General features: G+C 47.6%; 2 long non-coding RNA genes across 3 annotated transcripts; one reads left to right on the top strand and one right to left on the bottom strand.

Annotated features, from left to right (window-relative positions):
• Positions 1–6,112: 6,112 nt before the first annotated feature.
• Positions 6,113–11,243, bottom strand: LOC119235949 (uncharacterized). 2 transcript variants are annotated; one of them, XR_005122955.2, is made up of 3 exons: positions 11,109–11,243; positions 8,127–8,398; positions 6,113–6,301 (listed from the first exon to the last, which is right to left on the bottom strand). It is a non-coding gene; the product is annotated as an uncharacterized LOC119235949 (long non-coding RNA). The 2 variants fall into 2 exon arrangements; XR_005122954.2 differs by having other exon boundaries at positions 8,127–8,451.
• A 45-nt stretch (positions 11,244–11,288) lies between these two features.
• On the top strand, positions 11,289–13,924 carry LOC119235950 (uncharacterized). The gene is made up of 3 exons (XR_005122956.2): positions 11,289–11,551; positions 11,778–11,998; positions 13,496–13,924. It is a non-coding gene; the product is annotated as an uncharacterized LOC119235950 (long non-coding RNA).
• The last annotated feature ends 4,878 nt before the right edge of the window (positions 13,925–18,802 follow it).

The raw sequence follows: 18,802 nt of genomic DNA on the forward strand, positions 1-18,802 counted from the left end.
TGAAGTCTTCTTTGGTTTATCTAGACTTTAAGCAATTTATTTCTCCCTTCCCCTCCAGCCAGAAAAGGCAAAGGCAAAGGAATTTGCAATGTACATGAACATCTGTATCTACATCTCACTTCTGCTATGTTGCTTTACAAGAGATGGGAGATTATGCTGATTGAACTGGACATTTTCCATTTTTATGATTTTAATTATAAACATAAACTATTGGGGGTAAAATCAAATGGAAATCTGCCTATCAATTTCACAATTAGCATCTCATTTCAAGAGACCAATCAACTCAAATGAGGGCCAGTGACCTTAATCTTTCCCCAAATACAATGCTTGATTCCTCTGATTAGTTGAAAATCCCAAACTATGAAATAGTTGGGTTAACCCCATGTTTGCATCAATGACGCTATTACCACATTTAAATAAGTCAAGGGATTTCTGTGACCTTTCTGTTATGGTTTGTATGGACAAAAGCGAAGGCTATGGCTGTGCAGATGGAGTAGGAGAATAACAAGGCATCTTAAATAGGCCTCTTTTTTCATTTTCTAAGACTGTGGAAGGAAGTGTGATTTTTTTAGGACTTGTTTTTCCACTGATTAACTAAAACTAACCTAAGAGGAGAGTAAATCCCAGAAGTCAAAGGCAGTTAATTTTATAAAGACCTTTTTAAAGGTCTGTTAAAAATCCAATCAGAATAAAAAAAAATTCTCTTTGTGATATAAGAAGGGGGGAAAATGGGGTTTTAAAAAGGAAAGAAATAGATAAGGCCAAATGTGACCTGGTAAACAAGGCACCTACAGAACATTTATAGCCCTGCAGGAATTAGAATAAAACCATACATTCTGCAGAGGTAAACCCTCCTCCAAAAAAAAAAAAAAATGAAATTTCCAGCAAGGTAAATGTATATGTACATACCTACCAACCACCAGAACTGGACAGATCAGGGTTTGTTAAGAGCTGTCTGGACAGTTTCATTCTGGAGTAGACTTGGAATATATAAGATGCCAAAGCTACCTGTGAAACATTTCAAGGTCAGCCAAGAAGCTGCTCATCTTGTCCACTTGATTCCATTGATTGATGTGCCTTGAGTAGCTCCATCCAAGTCCTTGCTGAGGTGACTGATGTTTCCTTGACTTGCCTGCACTGATGTCTGGCTGTTTGGATCTATACGGCTAGAATTCCTAAGCTGCAGGAAATAAAAACCAACATAAACCAAACTTAGGTAGCAAAGGGAAATTCATGAACAGGATATAGGACTGTCTCCCAGAAGCACAAACAGCCGCAGACTTCAAGACCTTCCTCCGTGTCTGGTTTCTTTTCTCAGTTCATCTGCTTTTCAATTCACAAGTGGGTACTATGGTCATACCTTGCTCCCATCTGGTTGTTTCTAGACAACCTGTACTATACCAATTAGGGTTTTGGGGCCCCCAATTCAGAGGAGAAAGAATCTGAAGTACCAAATTTGGGTCAGATACCCATTCTCATTCCGCCATGGCTAAGGAGGGCAGGTCACAAGGTATAGACGTAGCCACTGGGGTTCATAGCCAAGGATGAGGGCTGCAATTCAGGAAGATCACTGTCAGCTAGGCAGCACCCCCAGAAGGGACCCAGAAAGGATTGCGTTGTCACAAACAGACCTGAGTAGCTTAAGCCAAGCCAATGGTTCTCACTGTACCTCTGGTCAAACCATCTCCTTAGGGTGATAGACTGGCACCCAGGAGGCATTGGCACCCTGCACCCACAACATTCTAGGGGCAGGCTCATGGCTATATTCCCCAAGAGGACCCCACATTCATCTTCACTATACTACCACAATCTGTAGGTTTACTGAGATATAATTGACTTAAGCACTGTGTAAATTTAAGTACGAGTTGATTTATATATTCTGTGAAATGATTAGCACAAGAAGTTAACATGCATCATCTCCTCTAGATACAGAAAGAAAACAATGGCATTCTCCCTGTGATGAGTCCACCCACAATCTACTCTCTGCATATCATACAGCGTTGACTGTGGTCATCATGTCTCGCCCACATACCCAGCATTTATTTCTAAGTAGAAGTCTGTACATTTTTGACTCCCTTCATGTAATTCCTCCACTCCACTGTCCTCTGGTAACCACAAAACTGATCTTTATTTCTGAGTTTGGGACACTTGGGGGAGGGTTGTTGATTTGTTTGTTCAGATTCCACAGATAGGTGAGATCATACAATATTTGTCTTTCTCTGTCTGATTTATTTCTCTTAGCATAATGCCCTCAAGTTCTATCCAAATGGATACAAATAACAGGGTTTCCTTTTTTTAAAACAACATTGGTATTAATGGACATATTCTTTAAAAATTCTCTTATATACAGACCAATCTGAATGGGTGGGAATACTGGCAGAATTGCCCCCTGCAATGGCTGTTGGTAGATGGGGCAAAGTTTATGGGGAAGGTAACTGTGCCTAATTGAATTGGCCCTTTTAGTTAAGGAAAGAGAATGAAGCCCTTCAATGGCCCTAAGTTGCTGGAATACCTGGGCAAAGACCAGACAAAAAGCCTCACAAAGCTAGACTGAGTCTGAACAAACACCGGGAAAAAAGCAAATGAGGAAGGATGTTCCCACCTCTGTTATCAGTCAACGTATGATGAATGAATGAATGAACTAGTAAATGAATCTACTTATTCATGGAAAATTTTTAGAAGAGTTAATAACTCAAGAGACAAAACTTTTTTAAGGGATAGAAAGTTGTCTAGCCATCTCTTTTTTATTATCTTTTTCAAATTAGAAAACAGTTTATTTCAAATATTGGTTGTACTTTAATAGAAAAAACGTCCAATATGGAAATCATAAAGTAACTGGTCCACATTGTATGCAAACTAATGTTCTCCATGCTCTGGTCCAGCCTGACCTTTCAACTACACTGACCAAGCTACAATTTCACCTACACCTTCATCAGAGACACCTACCCCAACAGGAGGCCAAAGGAGGAACCAGCCCAGGTCAGCTTCAGGCTCATCCTGCCATATTCACTTTGATGGAAATTCTCTATCTACTACAAACCAGCTTGACTGAATTGAGTATCACAAAGGGGAAGAAAGAGGAGAAAGCTGCATTTTTGTGAAAAACAAACAAAAAGCCTACATTGCACAATAAATATTTGGGCAGGTTTTCTACATTTCTGGTTATGCAGATTTAGCATATAAGTATTTCTTCATGAAAACCTCTGCCTGGACATCACTGTGAGCAGTTGCATGGTATTCCTTCAAGTTATGCCATGGCTTAATCATTAGCCTCGTTTGGAGCCATATTGGTAAATTATATGCAGTACTGTAATGACTATTCCTCTGCATAAAGCTGCTTCTATATATTAGGTTAACTATGTGGGAGGAATCCCAGGACAAGTAATTGAGGGAGGTAATGGACACTTCCGTGCACACTTTCTAAAAGGAGACAGTGCCTTCATGCCCTGGACAGATTATGAGGCAGGACCAAGACTGACTTCTGAGTCTTTCCCAGTTCAAAGACCCACCTTAATCCAAATCCCCCATGACTAGCTGCTCCAGTATACCAGGGGCAGTATGTGGGCATCTATAATTTTTAGCTGGGGGACAAGAGGATTCTATGCCATACCACCCATAAAGAAATCCTTCACAGGTGTGCAGGACTGTGAAGGTCAGGAAGTTCCACTGCAAATGCCAAAGGCCAGGCAATATGACTTAGGCTGGAGGGCAGGCCAGCTCTGCGGTAGCTCCAGCACCAGAAAGAAGCAGGCTCAAAGTCAGGTAGAAAGCCAGGAAGCCATGAGGAAACTGGGTAGGGCACACTGGATGTGTGTGTGCAGCCTGGATAAGCACAGACCATGTGCCCATGTATGCAGGGACCTGACCCTTCCCTTTCCAGGAGGGAGGCAGAACTTTCCGCCCCCCAGGTAGGCAGAATATTTGGATACTACACAATCCCAAAAGAAAGTGCACATCTCCTCGATCTTAATTACTTTGTTTGACTTCCACGAGACCCCTGAAATGGTGGCAAACCCAAATTTATTCCCCATCTCACCAACAGGGAAACTGAGGCTCAGAGGGAGTAGCTGCCTTACCACATGGATGTGAGAGGTGGAGATGAGCTCTCCCGATACTCAACTACCTGTTTGTGGTCTGTGCTGGGAATATTGACAATGAATGTCTCTCATTTGAGCAATGAGTTATGGGAGGAGGATCGGTTATCACAACCATCAGATACTCTACTTCATAAACATACTGATCTGCACATCATTTGTCTTATTTTTGTTGTTATTAATACTTTCTGCTCCTGGAGAAAATACTGAGTTTGGTGAGCTCATCTGTTCTGCCATTCATTGTATTAAATTAACATCTCAATATGTGGACTAAAACTTAGAGGTGAAAAATCTGATCCTTGCAGCCAAAACCAAATATCATTTATCTTAACCTTGCATATTAGGAAGACTTTTAAAATGCGACTTTGAAGTTCATTCGGAACAAAGGTGTGTGTTGCTTTGTTGGAGGACTGTCTCCGCTCACTCGAGCAGCCCTAACAAGAGAGCACAGAGTGGGTACTTTATCAACAACAGAATTTATTTTCTCACAGTTCTGGAAGCTGAAATCCATGATCCAGTCTTCAGCACCACCATGTTCCTCTGAGGACCTCTTCCCGGCTGTGGCCAGCGCCTTTCACCATGTTCCTTATGGGGCAGAAGGGATGATGGGACTCCCGGGGTCACTTTTTTTTATTTTAACATTTATCATTTTTTACATTTTTTAGACCATATTTTCTTCCCTCCACCCCCTCAGATTGAGTCCCCATAGAATCTCCTTCCCCCAGGCACCCGTGCACCATCACCACAGTCCCCTGTGCTCCTCCCTTCATCCCTCTCACCCCTCTCCCGCCTCCTCCCCTGCAGGATGTCTCTGGTTTATAATTGTCTGTTTTTGCTTTGTTGTGTTTTGTACTGTTATTATTATTATTTTTTACCCTGATGTCCTATTTGGTTCCCCTATATTCCTGTTATAAGTGAAACCATCCGATATTTTTCTTTTTCCTTCTGGCTTATTTCACTGAGCATAATTCCTTCTAGCTCCATCCATGTTGCTGTGAATGACATGAGTTTATCTTTTTGATTGCTGAATAATATTCCATTGTGTATATATACCACATCTTTCGGGGTCACTTTTATAGGACACTAACCCTACTGTGAGGACTCTGCCCTCCTGACCTAATCCCTTCCCAAAGGCCACCTTCTAATGCAGCCGCACTTTGGCAGGTTAGGAATTCAACATACGAAGCTGGGGGGACACAAACTTTCAAACTATAGCAAAGGAAAAAGTTGGAACTTATGAAACGGTGGAGCTGTGTTATATCTCAGAGGTGCCTTGTTCTTCTTTCTTCTTCTGGCCTTCAGAAGCAGGCTAGGAGGGGGCCAGGTGGAGCATCCAGGGGACCTCCCTGGAAGAGGTGACATTGGTAGACCTTGAGATTGGAAGCCTCATGAGGCAATCTGGGGACTACAGCGTGGTGTGAGACTGGTGGCCAGGGGCGACGTAGGGAACCAGCAGGTAATGCATTTCAGGCATGGCCTCCAGACAAAAGGACATTTGATACGGACTAAGACACAAGCCATTAATATTTCATCTTTTTATTAGCAGCATGGCAAGTGATGGACATCCGGTTCACAATTTTTAACTCCTACCCCAGCCCTCAGCCCCAAGAGCTTGGTGAAATTGAGTAATCAGAAATGGAGTACGGACCCAGGATGTGTGGATCCAGACACACATTTTTAAATAACACAATAACTGGATGTAATTATATAGTCTTAGTTTATTGTGTATATGCATGGGAGGGGGGTTATCCAAGAGTGATAGGATTATGTAAGGAACATCCACTTCATATATTTTTGTGACTTTATATATAAAATTTTTCAATGAGCAGGTATTTCAGGAAAAGCAAACAATAAAGATAAATGTCATCTTTTAAAGGTGGTTTTGTGACCTGTCAAACATTAGCTGACACACATGTTAAAATGTCTTGTCACGATGTGTTGGGGCCACAAGATTTGCAAGGCATCCACCCTCCCTGCCCTCCCCCACCCCTGCCACAGGCCACCATCGGGTCCTCCCCCTGACCTGTCCCCTGCTCACCAGGACCCCAAGAAGACGCCCTTAGCAATATTTTCAGTTGGAAATTTTAATATCCCAGTGGATTCAAGCGGCTCAGTGAATGAAGAAAAGAGCTTTTTCCGAGCTGTCATCAGGGGTGCAAGTCCATGCTCTGTGGCCACTTCACCATTTTCCGGGACTCTATAGAAAACTGTGTATAATATATAAATAATAGAATGCTGAGGTTGGGGGAAGAATCAGGGAGTTCCTAATGACCTGACTAGAAGATGAATGAGGGAAGAAATAAGGTGAATGTGAAGTGATCTAATTCTGGATGGTTATTAGAATTATGAGCAAACTGCCCCGGGCTTTTAAGTCAAGTCATATTGCTGCAGAGCTACTGTTTGGAGATGCACAATGGGAGGGGAGAGGCTTCTCAGGCTCAGGCATCTCGGCCGAAATGTCAAGAATGTTGTCCAGTTTAAAAACTGACTTAATAACATTAGTGTCTCCTGCCTAGGCCAGGCAGGGCCCTTCGTGGAACCAAATGTCAGAATGCAATTTCGCTCTGGCGCAGCCACGGCATCTTTGTCTCCAAGCTGCATGTGGGTGTGCACCAGTGGAGATGGGTAAAAAACCAAGGGGTGTCAAGCCCCAGGCCTCTGCTCCAGGCCCCCTGGGAGGGGGCAGGCAGGCCAGCTGTTCCAACAAGTTAGGGGTCTGCTCCATCCTCCTTGGCAGAGACAACAGCCTGAGGGTGCAGGGCTGGTGCCTGAGTCACCCATCAGCTAAGACCCAACTCCAGAGCACATGCTGTGAGCAAGAAGCTAAGACACTAAAGCTGCAAAGAGGCTCCCAGAGCCAGCAAGGATGAACTAGGTTCCAGGGACAAGGGATCAAATAGGTGCCAGGGCTCCTGTCCCACACATGCAGCTGGGACTAAGCTGCTGTCCCTACCCTACCTTATAGTCTGCAAGGGAAGCTGATTTGACAAGAATGACTACAAATAAAGATGTGATAACAGCTCTCAAGGAAAAGAGGGTATTCTGAGAAGTCACAGCAAGGGACTCTGTTTCAGATTAGGGGTCATGCAGACTTCCCCAGGGTAGCGACAGTGCACCAGACCCTACAGGGGAGGGATTGAGAGCTGCAGACCTAAGGAATGACAATGTCAGGGACCAGGGCTGGAAAAGCCTTTCTGACAATCGGGGGTGGAATGGAAAACAGTATAATTGGAGAGCTTTGAACAAGGTCAAGAGCAGTTCCTGGGGCCAGGGAGGCAGCACAGTGAGTCAAGGTCAATGTCCCCTGCTTTGGAGCCAGCCAGGCTTTGGTCAAGATCCCAATACCTCTAGCTACTAGCTGTGTGATCATGAGTGAGTGGCTTGACCTCTCTAAATCTCTCTTCAATAGCAGAAATGGGATAATAACTCCCTCCTTAAGTCCCAAAGTCAATGTCAGGGTTATATACTAATATACACAAAGTGCCTTCTTGGTATAGTTCAGGCCCCTGGTAAACATTTAATGGAAGAACATTAGTACTGCTGCTAGAACTGTCCAGTGGCTTGGGAGTGGCCAAGCTCCGTTCTTCCCTGGTGCCATTTGCCCTGACATAACTTTTTAATGCTCTCTCTGACTCTGACATCCCAAAATACCAGCCCTGTGTTTTCGACAGAATTATCACTTTCAATTGTTCTGTAGCTGTCAAGCCCTGTCCAAGTCCTCCCCCTCTGCTTTCCACCTCCACAGCATCCCCCTCCTAAGTCTGGTCCCTACATCAACCGGGGCTGGATGGGCAGAATAACTTTCATCCAACCCTGTGCTAAATTGAGAAAAGAGTCAAACTCTGTCTGCTCAGAAGTATCCTGGAGAGACAGGGACCTCCCTTCAAGAACTCTCCTGCACAGAAGGTATAATGTGGCCTTTTGTGAGGTCCAGATTACAATGAATGGGAAGAGTGGCTGCCTGTCATGTCATGGGGTGCAGCAGGCTCCCGAAGCTTACTTGCCCCATCCCATCTTATGGAGCACACTCACCGTTTTTCAGAGTCCAGGATTCAGAGTCCAAAGACTGACACTCTGGTCTGCACAGCCAGACAGCCCGGGGTACCCTGAGCCCTGCTCCACAGTCATGGTCAGCCGGCCGCAGGTGGGTCCCTGATCCAAGGTAGGCCTAGCAGACTGTCCCCAGCTGAGATTGCGGATCAGGGAGGTCCCAGAGTCTGGTTTTCAGCTCCAGGAGTAGAGCTGAGAGGTGAGGAAATTCAGGACGGAAGCTCCTACCAATATGAAAGGCCCTCATGGGCCTTCTGCAGAGACATGAACAGAAGTCACGTTGTAGTGAAAACAGAATGAAGAAGCCCTGCAAAGATAGTGGTCATGAGGGCCCTCCTGTTGGTGAAACCAGCCAGAGCGGCTCTGGACAAGACCTCATAACCTTCCCCATTCCCAGCCCCCTCAGCCACTGCAGACAATGTCTGCAATTCCAGGGTTCCCACCACTCACTTCCCAAACATTCAAGCATCAAAGCAAGTATAATCCCTTCTCAGCAAACCTTAGCTCCACACCTCTAGCCTTGAGCACACAGGGTGACTCCATTAAGTCACATTCCCCCCCACCCCAACCCACACCCCTCTTTATGTCTGCCAGACAACTTTCCTGGGATCTTGGCAGTGAGGTCTTCTTGAATTACCCGAGTCATCCTAGCCCTGTGGCTCACATTGGCCAAAAGAACAGCATTTGCAATAGACATTTTCAGCTACTGAGAAATCTTTCCTTACCGAAAGTGCCCAACCCCCCGCCCCGCCCCCCCCCCCCCACGTTGGTCCTGTCAGGAACACCTCCTTTCCAACCCAGGCAGGACAACCAAAATACCCCAACTCCACTAGACTCAGTGATGAGCAAAGGGGTAGGCAGACCTTCCCAACTGCTCAGAGGAAGCCATGGGTGGGGCTGAACCAGGGCAGTCATCGCTGGGGTAAAGGTGAAAGGCAAAAACTCTACGCAGGGGTGAGGTTTTCGCTTCCTTATGTTGGCTGTACCCAGACCGTCTCTCCGGGCAAATATAAGATGGTCGTTTCCCTGGTGCTGGAAGCATTCAGGGGGGTGATGTCTTGGGACAGATTATGCTAGTCAAGATGTCCTTATAAAACCACCCCAAAATTCCCAGAACTGGTCTCCCTAAGACTCGGGCATGTTGAGTACTCTGAGCAAGGAAATCCCTTGAGGCTGAGGGAATGCTTCTGTGTTTGCCTAAGTCCTACATCCTTCCCTAATCTAAGACGATTCACATCCTAAACTTCTGACCATTTTTCCTAATGGAAGAGGCCATCATTGCTTCCTTTTAGGACCTAGAAGAATGTAGTTTGGGAGTCTCAGCCAGCTGTAGGTTGATGTTTGAAACATGTCCTCTCTGTCTGAAAATCTCATCTTTACCCAGAATAAAGACGAAGTCATCTCCTCTCCCCTCCTAGGTGCCTTGAGCTCTCAACACCGAATTTATAGCTTTCTCCCTAAGCGATAATGGGGCCTGCAAAAGCATTGTAGCTCCCCCGTGCATGTTACTAAATGGTTTTTCCTTTACTGACTCCTCTGATGTTGTTTTGATTCCTCATCCAGCCCCTGAAGAACCCGGAAAGGTAGGAGATTTTCCCCTTCTCCCAGACACTAAGTGGCAGGAACAACTAAACCATGAAACCTCAGAGGCACTACACAGCACAGGTTTAATTCTTACAAAAAGTCAGGTGTGGGTCACTGGGAGTATTTGACTCCAAGTCTCTGGCAGAGGCAAAATTCAGGTGAAGGAGGCACACCAGCCTTTGGCTGCCTTAGCCTAGGAGTGATACATGTCACGTCTGCTCAGAGTTGGCCACAACCAGCCCAGGACCCTAACCCGACTGCCCGGAAGGCTGGGGAATGTAAGGGCACAAAGACATTTGACAAGTGTCTACTGCTATAAGCCGATAAAATTTTTTAAATCTCCAACAATTACTTGAGCCTTTCTTCCTTTTTTGGACTATTCTCCAGGACCCCAAAGTCCCATGGGTTTTAAAAGGGAGTCCAGAACCCAGGAGCTTACAGATCATTTTACTTATCCTACCCTGAGGAAGAGTGCCCAGTTTTTTTTTATTCCCCAGACATAGTTTTATTATAAAAGGATGTGAGTCAGGCACAGTCATCTGGAGGAGGTACCAAGGACAGTATGGGAAGGGGCAGAGCTTCTGTGCCCTCCAGGCACCTCTCTCCCCAAACCTCCCCACCTAGGAACCAACAGCCACCCAGCCTGCCCCTCTAGCCCAAACCCAGGTAGTCACCAAAGTCACCCCCCTGAGGCCGGGGTCCCTGGGAACAGCCCCAGGGAGACCCATCCCTGGCCTCCACAGCCCCTCCAGGAGTCCTGGGGGCTGGGTTGCAGAACTGAACCAAATCATCTAGGCTGAAACTTCGGTGAAAAATGCCCTTCCTGAGCAATTAGGTCAACACAAACAAATTGGCCCAGAAAATCAAGGCTCCCACAAGTGCAGGGACTTGATCTTGAAGAAAGACAACATTTCCAGCCTTGCACCTCTTAATCAACACAATTATGCAGAGGCCTTTGCCGACAGTCCCCCAGCTAGTCGCTACCCAAACCCCAGATATTGCTCAATTGGTAACAACCTAATTAGTGGGGGAAAGAGAGCGGGGAGGGAGCAGGGCCGGCACAGAGGTCCCTTCAGGAGGCTGCTCACGCCTTCAAAGGAGCCATTCTGGGCAGGCGGAGGGCTCTCCCGAGCTGGGAGCTCAAGGTGAGGGGGAAAAGGCAGCTCCACGCTTGTAAATCAGCGCTGCCTAATGTAAACAATGTACTCGTCCTGCTTCTAATGAGCCCATTTTCCCCCAGCTGGAAAGGGCCGGCAGTGGCAGGGAGGCCTTTGAAGTGTGATTCATTGGAAGCTCGACGTGGCTGCGGAGGCATCCAGTTCAGGCCGAGCCCTTTCATCTCCGAAAAGAGAGACACCACCCCCTCCCACCGCCCCTCACCTGGAAGACAGGTCTTTTACAATAGTGATTCTGGAATCAGCTGTGGAAGGAAACCAGATGGTTTTGCTTTTAACGCATCTTGATCAAATTAGCCCGGAAGCTGTGTGGCTTCCTGGAGGCGGAGAGGGGTGGGTGCGGGCGGGGCAGGTGTGGGGAGGCGGGGATGTCACAATGGAATAGATTATGCAAATATATTCATTTGTAGAAACCCGAATGTTCTTAAGGAAATCATCTGACTAAATTAGGAAAAATTGGTTTTGATCAATGAGCAGAGTTAGACCAAACTCCTAAAAATAACCTGCACTGCCTCCCCACTCACGGCTCCCTCTTCCTAGCCGGAGGGTCAGCTGAGGACCACAGGATGGGAGGGGCGTGGAGGTAGGAGCAGGCCGGAGCCTCCCCCAAGCTGCCTCTAGAGACTCCGCTGCCAACGGAGGAACCAGGTGAGGCCCAAACAGTCGGGACTTCGGGGCTCTCCGGTCCTCTCCTGGGAAAACCACGCCTTCTGTTTCTGCTTGCACCTCCCTCCGCTGGGGGAAGGGGGAAGGGCACGGGAAACAGCTGAGGACAGATCCCCAGAGGGTCCCCATTCTTTACTATTCTCCCAGGCCTCTGCCCTTTGACCTCTTGTGTCAATGCCATCCTCTCCTTCTTATTCTCTTTTTGCAGAATGTGGCTTCCTGATTTTGTCCCAAAGTCAGTCCTTTCCAAGCAAGGCTTGTGTTTCACAGGGAAACTCTGGCCTGCAGAACACCATTTCCTCCCCACCACAAGGGTATCACAAGCCAGGCACACAGACTGGACACAGCGCACTTTTTATTCAGTTGTTTTATACAAGAAGAAACCAAGACTGGAAGAGGGGGTGCGAGTGGCTCAGGGTTACCCAGATAGTAAGTACCAGAAAAAATGCAAATAATGACTGCCTTCGAGGTGTCAATTAAATCCAGTCACAGCCCTCATGGTCCCCACAAGCCCACAGCCCCCCACACTCTCACACCAGCTGTTCAGCCAGCATCCCTGAGAAGCCAGGGTAGGGACCAGTGTGTTCATTCACCAACAGTAACAGGGTGTTCCAGCAGATCTTAGGCACAGCCTGGGTGTGTGATCCAGGGAAAACACACACACACACACACACACACACACACACATACACACACACACACACCCCTTTTAATCAACTGATTTACATGGCAGCTGAGGAGACTTCTAGAAAAAGAGCTCAAAGAATGTCAGCACCTGGGAACAGCTATATACAAGGTGCCCACAGTCCTGCCTGGGGGCCAAAAGCCCAGCAGATCTCATGTCCCTGGGAGGGTCATGGGCAGCACTCCCCCCCCCCCCCCCTCCAACAGTGTGGCTCAAGGGCCTGAGGACCAGTGGGGAATGGTTCCTCCAACCTGGCCCTCGCTTCAGCCGGAGAAGAAAGAAAGGCTGTGAAGCAAAAAACAGGGTTGTGGCACCTGGGGACCTGAGCACCCCTGCTATAGGACCCCTCTCAACAAGCAAAGCATAAAAGTGGAGACAGAATTCCACACCTGCTTGCAGTGAACAGACAGCTGCAGTTCTGTCTCCAAGGAAGAGTGAGAGCAAGGACTCAGGGCATGGCCCCTGCAGCAGAGACCCCAGGCCCGCCAAGGTCCATTCACTGCAGGAGTCGCGGCGCAGCCAGAGCCACTGACTGCTGCTGTTGGGAGGCAGAGTCAGTGGCCACCATAAAATGTGGTGCAATGAAGCTAGAAGATATTGTGGGTGTGCAGCATGACACCCCAATATCTGCCGGGGCTCCTCGGGTTCAGAAAAGACAGAGTCCGCACTCTTGTCATTCTGCAGACAGGCTGTCAGGTGCAAGGAGCCAAGTCTACATTGCAAGGGGAATTCATTTGTGAGGCCCTGGGGACATTTGGGTCACACAACTAGGGCCACCTGACACCCCTTGCACCTGGGAAATACAGGCATGGATCTGTTACCATTTCTGCAGCCGGGCAGCGCTCAGCCTCTCAGTGGTGAAAACAGATGAACTAGAGATTATAGTAAATTCTCCATAATCACTGCCTAAAGCACTAACAGGGTGAATCAAGGAAGGCTTCTGAGAGGTGATCGCATTTGAGTTGGGTCTTGAAGGTGAGTAGGGATACACGAGGCGAAACTGGAGGAAGAACAAGGCAGGCAATGAGGAGCTGAGCCAAGGCCTGCAGACAGGAGGGCATGTGGGGGTTTCCGGAGGAGCTGGAACACAGAATGTCACACCCGCCAGAAGCAGGGCAGGAGGGAGGGAGGGATAAGGCGGTGAAACACCTGACACCTTGCCAGGGCTTTGGCGTTTTATCCACACTCAGAACCCTAACATGTGATGCCAAAAGGGCCTCCACTTCTCCCCTGTTTTGCAGTGGATACCCTGGAAAGGTGCCCCCAACTCCTCAGGGTCACATCACGGAAGGAGAGACCCACTTATGAGAGGGGCTCTGGAGTGACCTGGGGTGAGCACTGAGTTCTGAGGACCAAGTTTCACTGCTCTGCTGCTCTTCTACACCTACCCACAGCCTGGCACCAGCTCCCCCACCTCTGCCCCATGCAAGCTCCAGTCCCTTAAGCAGATGGAGGGATGAAGTCTATAGTGTGCGCAGGAGGCAGCTTTAGCAGCCCTGCGGCTCAGAGGAGGCCACCGAAGCTGCCGCAGTCACCTTGGGACCATGAGGGAGGCAGAGAGAGGCTGTCAGAGTCCTTGAGTCCCTGAGGAGTCCCAGGATGGCAGGAATAACCAACACTGGACTTGCCCTCACTCTAGACTTCTATTACAGAGCATTAAACAATCCATCTTGTCTAAACGTTTTTCGGTTGGGTCTTGTGTTTCTCGTAGGTGAAAGTAACTAATTGGGACACATTATGGGAAAAGCACTGGCCTTGGAATTCAAACAGGTTAAAGTTCAAATCCCAATTCTACAGTGGACTTCAAGACTGAAGTCTTGGAGTGAGAGCCACAAGACAGTAAGTTAGTCACATGATTAGATTTGTGCCCAGAGTCCTCGCTCTCACCCTTCTCTGGAGACCACCCTTGCTGCCTCTGGCTGAGGAGCAGGGAACTGTTAGGAGGCTGTTGCATGATGAAGCTGGACCCAGGTGGGGATGGGAGGGTACACAGTCTCTCTGGCCACCAACAACTCCCAGCCTTCTGCACACAGCTGTCTCCTCGGGTCAAGAGGTGGCGATGATGCCCCCTCCTTTTGAATCTGGGCAGACCTGTGATTTACTTTGACCATAAAATGCTAAAATGGAAACTTTAAGAGAGCCGGCAGCTCTTACTTTTCCCTCTGGAACCCAGAGGGAAAAGCTTCTTCTATTTAAAGAAGCTCTAAATAGACCACTGACCTTCTGGGGCACTTGGAATGCAGCCCCATGAGTGAACTGTGGTACAGGGCAGGGAGCAAAACCACTGCCAACCCACAGAATCACGAGCAGGAACGCGTGACATGTCAAGTCTCTAAGATCTGGTGTGCTGTGTCATGCAGCAGTGGCTGAGTGCTCCCTGGGGGAATGGCGAAGTGAGGAGGGATGGGAGAGACAATTATGAGGGTCAGGAGAAAAATCATCTTGGAAATTGTGCAGAGAAGTGTAAACACAGTGCCAAGCCTCCAGCTAGTGTCTCTGTATGGGGGAGAGGTGAGGGCTCCCTGGAAAGGCTGCTGCAGCCTCAGAACCTGAGCCTCTGTCCCTTAGAACAAACGCACAGGCCGCGTCAGAGGCCAGATTGTTTGCTTCTGATGTGACCTGACAAATAGCTGCAGAGTCTCTAAGGGCAAGTGACTGTTGACATCAGGCACGAGGGCTCTGCTGGAGGCTCTGGTGGGATTTGTGGTCCAGTTCCACACAGAAATAAAAGAGATTCAGAGAGGGAGGGACAGCATTCAATGTCAGGGTCAAGATAGGCTTGGTGGAGGACAGCACTTCAATAGTTCCTTCAAGGACAGAAAATCTCCACAAGGGATGATAGAGAGTGCATTCTGGGAAGATAGGACAGCATGTGCAAAGGCACAGAGTAGGGAGCCCAGGTCACACTGGGAAACTGACAACAGGGCTTGCCGTGAGTGAGGCCCCGGTGCGAACCTCATCTGGGCAAGAGGTACAGTTTTCTCACCACCATTACTGGCTCCCCTCATCTGGCGTTCTCAGGCAGGCTCCCCCTCTCACTCTGGCAACATTACTTGAGAAATGAAAAAGGCTTCTGACTCCATGCAGAGAAAGAAGGGTGGAGTGAGGGGCCACACGTCTGGTCCAGGCACTGTGACAACTAGTTGTGTGACTTGGAGCAAATTACTTAATTTGCCTGAACTTCCACCTCCCCTATAAAGAAGGACTCAGTAACAGTACCTGCCTCCTAGTTAGCTGTGAGGATTAAATAAGATGAGTGTGTGATGGTATTTTTGACCTTTTTACACCACTTTTTAAACCCCTTTATTCTACTCCTTTTGGATCTACAAGAAGTTTGTCTAAACATTCCAGTGGTTTTTTATTTGGGTTTGGTTTTTTTGCCAGACCCTCTTTTCTCCCTATCCTGACTGGTAAGTTTAGCAGAGGAGCATCCTGGAAAGCCCAGTCTGTCCCTCTCTTTCTGAGGAGATGCTGCAGTCACCCACAGAACCATGCATCTGCTCTGCTCTCTGCCACCCGGGGACCCCAGTACGCAGGGGCACAGGACCCTGTTAGTGGTTCCATGAAAGCTGAGCAAGCACAAAAGGTGAAGAGTGGACATGAAGACAGATATCTGGCATGTGACCAACAGGCAACAGATTCAATAAATCAGAGGACATTCATGCAATTGAATAATATTCAGCCATTAAAAATGATTTTGAGAAAAAAATATGAAAAATTCATCTTTCAGTGGAAAAGTACATGGAAAACATACAACTAGTACAATTTTTGTTATAAAATATGTACTCACACAGCAAAAGCTTAAGATGGTTATTTCTGGGCAGCAGCATGGGTGACTCCTAATTTTTTCTTCTCTGAATTCACAAACATGTCCATACTGAACAAGATTGAGGTTTTAACAGGCTCAAAAAAATGCCCTAATTTCCCCATCCAGGCTCTGAACTCATTGAAGAGAATACAGAAGAGATCGAAATATTTGTTTTCTTATTGATAATGGGGGGCTAGTAAGAAGCAACAGTGGGCTTCCTAAAATTGACCCCCTGAATTAGAGAGACTTACACAGGCAGAGGTGATCAGCTGCCCCATAAAGGGACTCTGACATCACCTTCACCATCACCACCATCAATATCACTGCATAGTAAGAGTCACTATGTCTGAGAGACTGCACTAAGTGTTCTTTATATGTTGGCACATTTAATCTGCACAAACCCCCTGAGAAGACTGTCTTACTGCCCTCTTTTACAGATGAGCAAATGGGGTCCATAAGGTAAAGTAATTTTCCCAGAGTCACCTGCAGGGTGAGCTGGAATGCAAACTCAGGCAATCCAGGTCTATGAAGTCCATGCTTTCATCATTTGGAGGGACTGTCCCAAGGGCATATCTGGGAACCTACCCTTGAGAGGAAGAGAAAGTTCTGGGTATGAGGTAAGGACTTGAAAGAGAATCACCATCAGCCCCAAAAGAGAATTCTAAGACAGCTCGCCCTGAGGTCCATGCCGATACTCTCCCCTAGTACATAGCACAGCCTGATGGAAAATCAGCAGGCCTTGGATTCAGACCATCTTGGAGCCCATTAAACGGCTGTGTGACTCCAGGAAAATCCAGCTCCTTTCCAGGCCTCAACTTGTCCATCCATGAAGTGAGGGTGTTGGTGGGGTGGGTGATGCTTCTAGCTCTGATGTGCTGAGATTCTAGGAGCTTTGAGGTCCCAAACCCAGGTTGAGTTGTGGACCTGCTGGCCTGCATGGAGGGAAGCTAGGGTTGCCCAGCAGAGCACACCCATAGTGGCCCTTGGTCAGAAAAATGGTATGGTTCTGAAAACCACACTGTGTGAGCCAGAAGGCATTACACAGCTCCCATGCTGTTTCCCTGTATTCTCTGGGAGGCCTGCTCTGTCTCACTTGGAGGACTAGCAGTATGTAATGGCGCAGCCTGGTCCAGTTAAACTAAACCTTCCAGAATCCCATGTCCTGTATGTTTGGCATACAGGTTGGCAGAACAAAATGTTCTCCGAGGAGGCTTGGAGGGCAGGCAGGCACCACAGTCACTCTGTAGCTCAGCTCACCCAGCCTGCTGTCCTGAGGCTTACACCTGTGCACTTCCCTGATCTTCCTTCAGTTTCTCTGACCCCAGGTCAGATGTGTGTGTTCAGCTCTGTGACAGAGCACTCAGACTTCAGCAGGACCCCCCAGTATCCAAGGCAACAAGAGTAGACCCCAACTTCAGAGAGATCTCAGGGGTTCCAACTAATCCTTGCTCTCTCCAACACTCCCATCCATCTTCCCCTCCCGTTTGCCTGTTCCAAGTGGAGACCAGCCTCTGACATCAGGCAGTGACCCCAGCCTTACAGAGACTCCCCAATGGTCAGGTCAAATCCTTGTAACAATTCCCTTTAATATAGATCACTAGTCTCCTGGAAGAAAAATCAGAGATGAGGTCAGGGTTTAGGTGACCCCCACTTGTCTCAGATTCTGCTGGGGGTACAGAGGAGACCCAAACAAGAGAGTTGGAAACTTCCAGGATCTATTAGGATGAATCAGCTAGAACTAGAGTCCCCATGAATAGAAAGATATAGAACCGGAACTTAGGACAAAAATTGGGATGTCATCTTGACCCCTCCCCCTAGCTGGTGGGGTCCATATGCTACACAATCAAGCTTTACACTCACACCTCACACTTCCTCCTGTTCTAAGAAAACAACATTGGCGTGCTCTCTAGCATCCAACAAGAAATATTTCTGTTAAAATGTCAACAGCATTATCACTTTGTTTTTAAGTGGTGGCATATTCCCTGGTGCTCAAAATCAAGAACCTCCATGCAGATCCCTCCAATGTTATTACTTAATTCCCCAGGATTGAACCAGAAACCAAGTTCCCAATAGTTAGGCGAGCCACTCTGCCTGTTGTCCAGTGAAAGGAGTTAAAGCACCAGCTGGATTCAGGGTGGGGATTCAAGGAGATTGGGACCCCTAAAGTTTGGGGGTCCAGCAGCTTTCCAATCACCATCTCCAAGCAGAGCTGTTTGTTCTCCCTTCCACTTTAGGGCAGGATTCTGAATGAACATTCTGGGGCTCATTTAACTCTAGGTCATGTGTATTTCTGCTCCATCTGGCCCTGAGTCCCTCAAGAGCAAGATATTGATGTCGAGGCAGAATCTCTGGCCCACTGGATGCTGCCAATGTTTGGGTAGAGTTTTGAGACCAAAGAAAAGGTGCTAGTTGGCAAGACCTTGTGGTCCTGGAACATTGACCCAGGACAGCCCTTCAGCAATTTCTATTCCAGCCTCCTCCCCATACAGATACGAAAGCAGAAGTCACAGACAAATTAGGGACTTGTTCATCTGTTTCCTCAGAACCAGCTTAAGACCCAAGACAGAGTGGGATCAATAGCTGCTGAATGAATGAATGAATGAGAAATGAATGATTGAATCCAGCCTGTTGTAACAAACTTAAAACTGGAAGTCAGATCTCCTGAAAGCTAGATCCTCCACAGTCTGCATGCCTGCCACCACCACCCTCAAATTTACATCTGATCACAAATCCACTTGTT

This window comes from Talpa occidentalis, unplaced genomic scaffold (genome assembly GCF_014898055.3).
Source record: "Talpa occidentalis isolate TD23 unplaced genomic scaffold, MPIMG_talOcc4v2.1 talOcc4.9, whole genome shotgun sequence".
Lineage (NCBI taxonomy): Eukaryota > Metazoa > Chordata > Mammalia > Eulipotyphla > Talpidae > Talpa > Talpa occidentalis.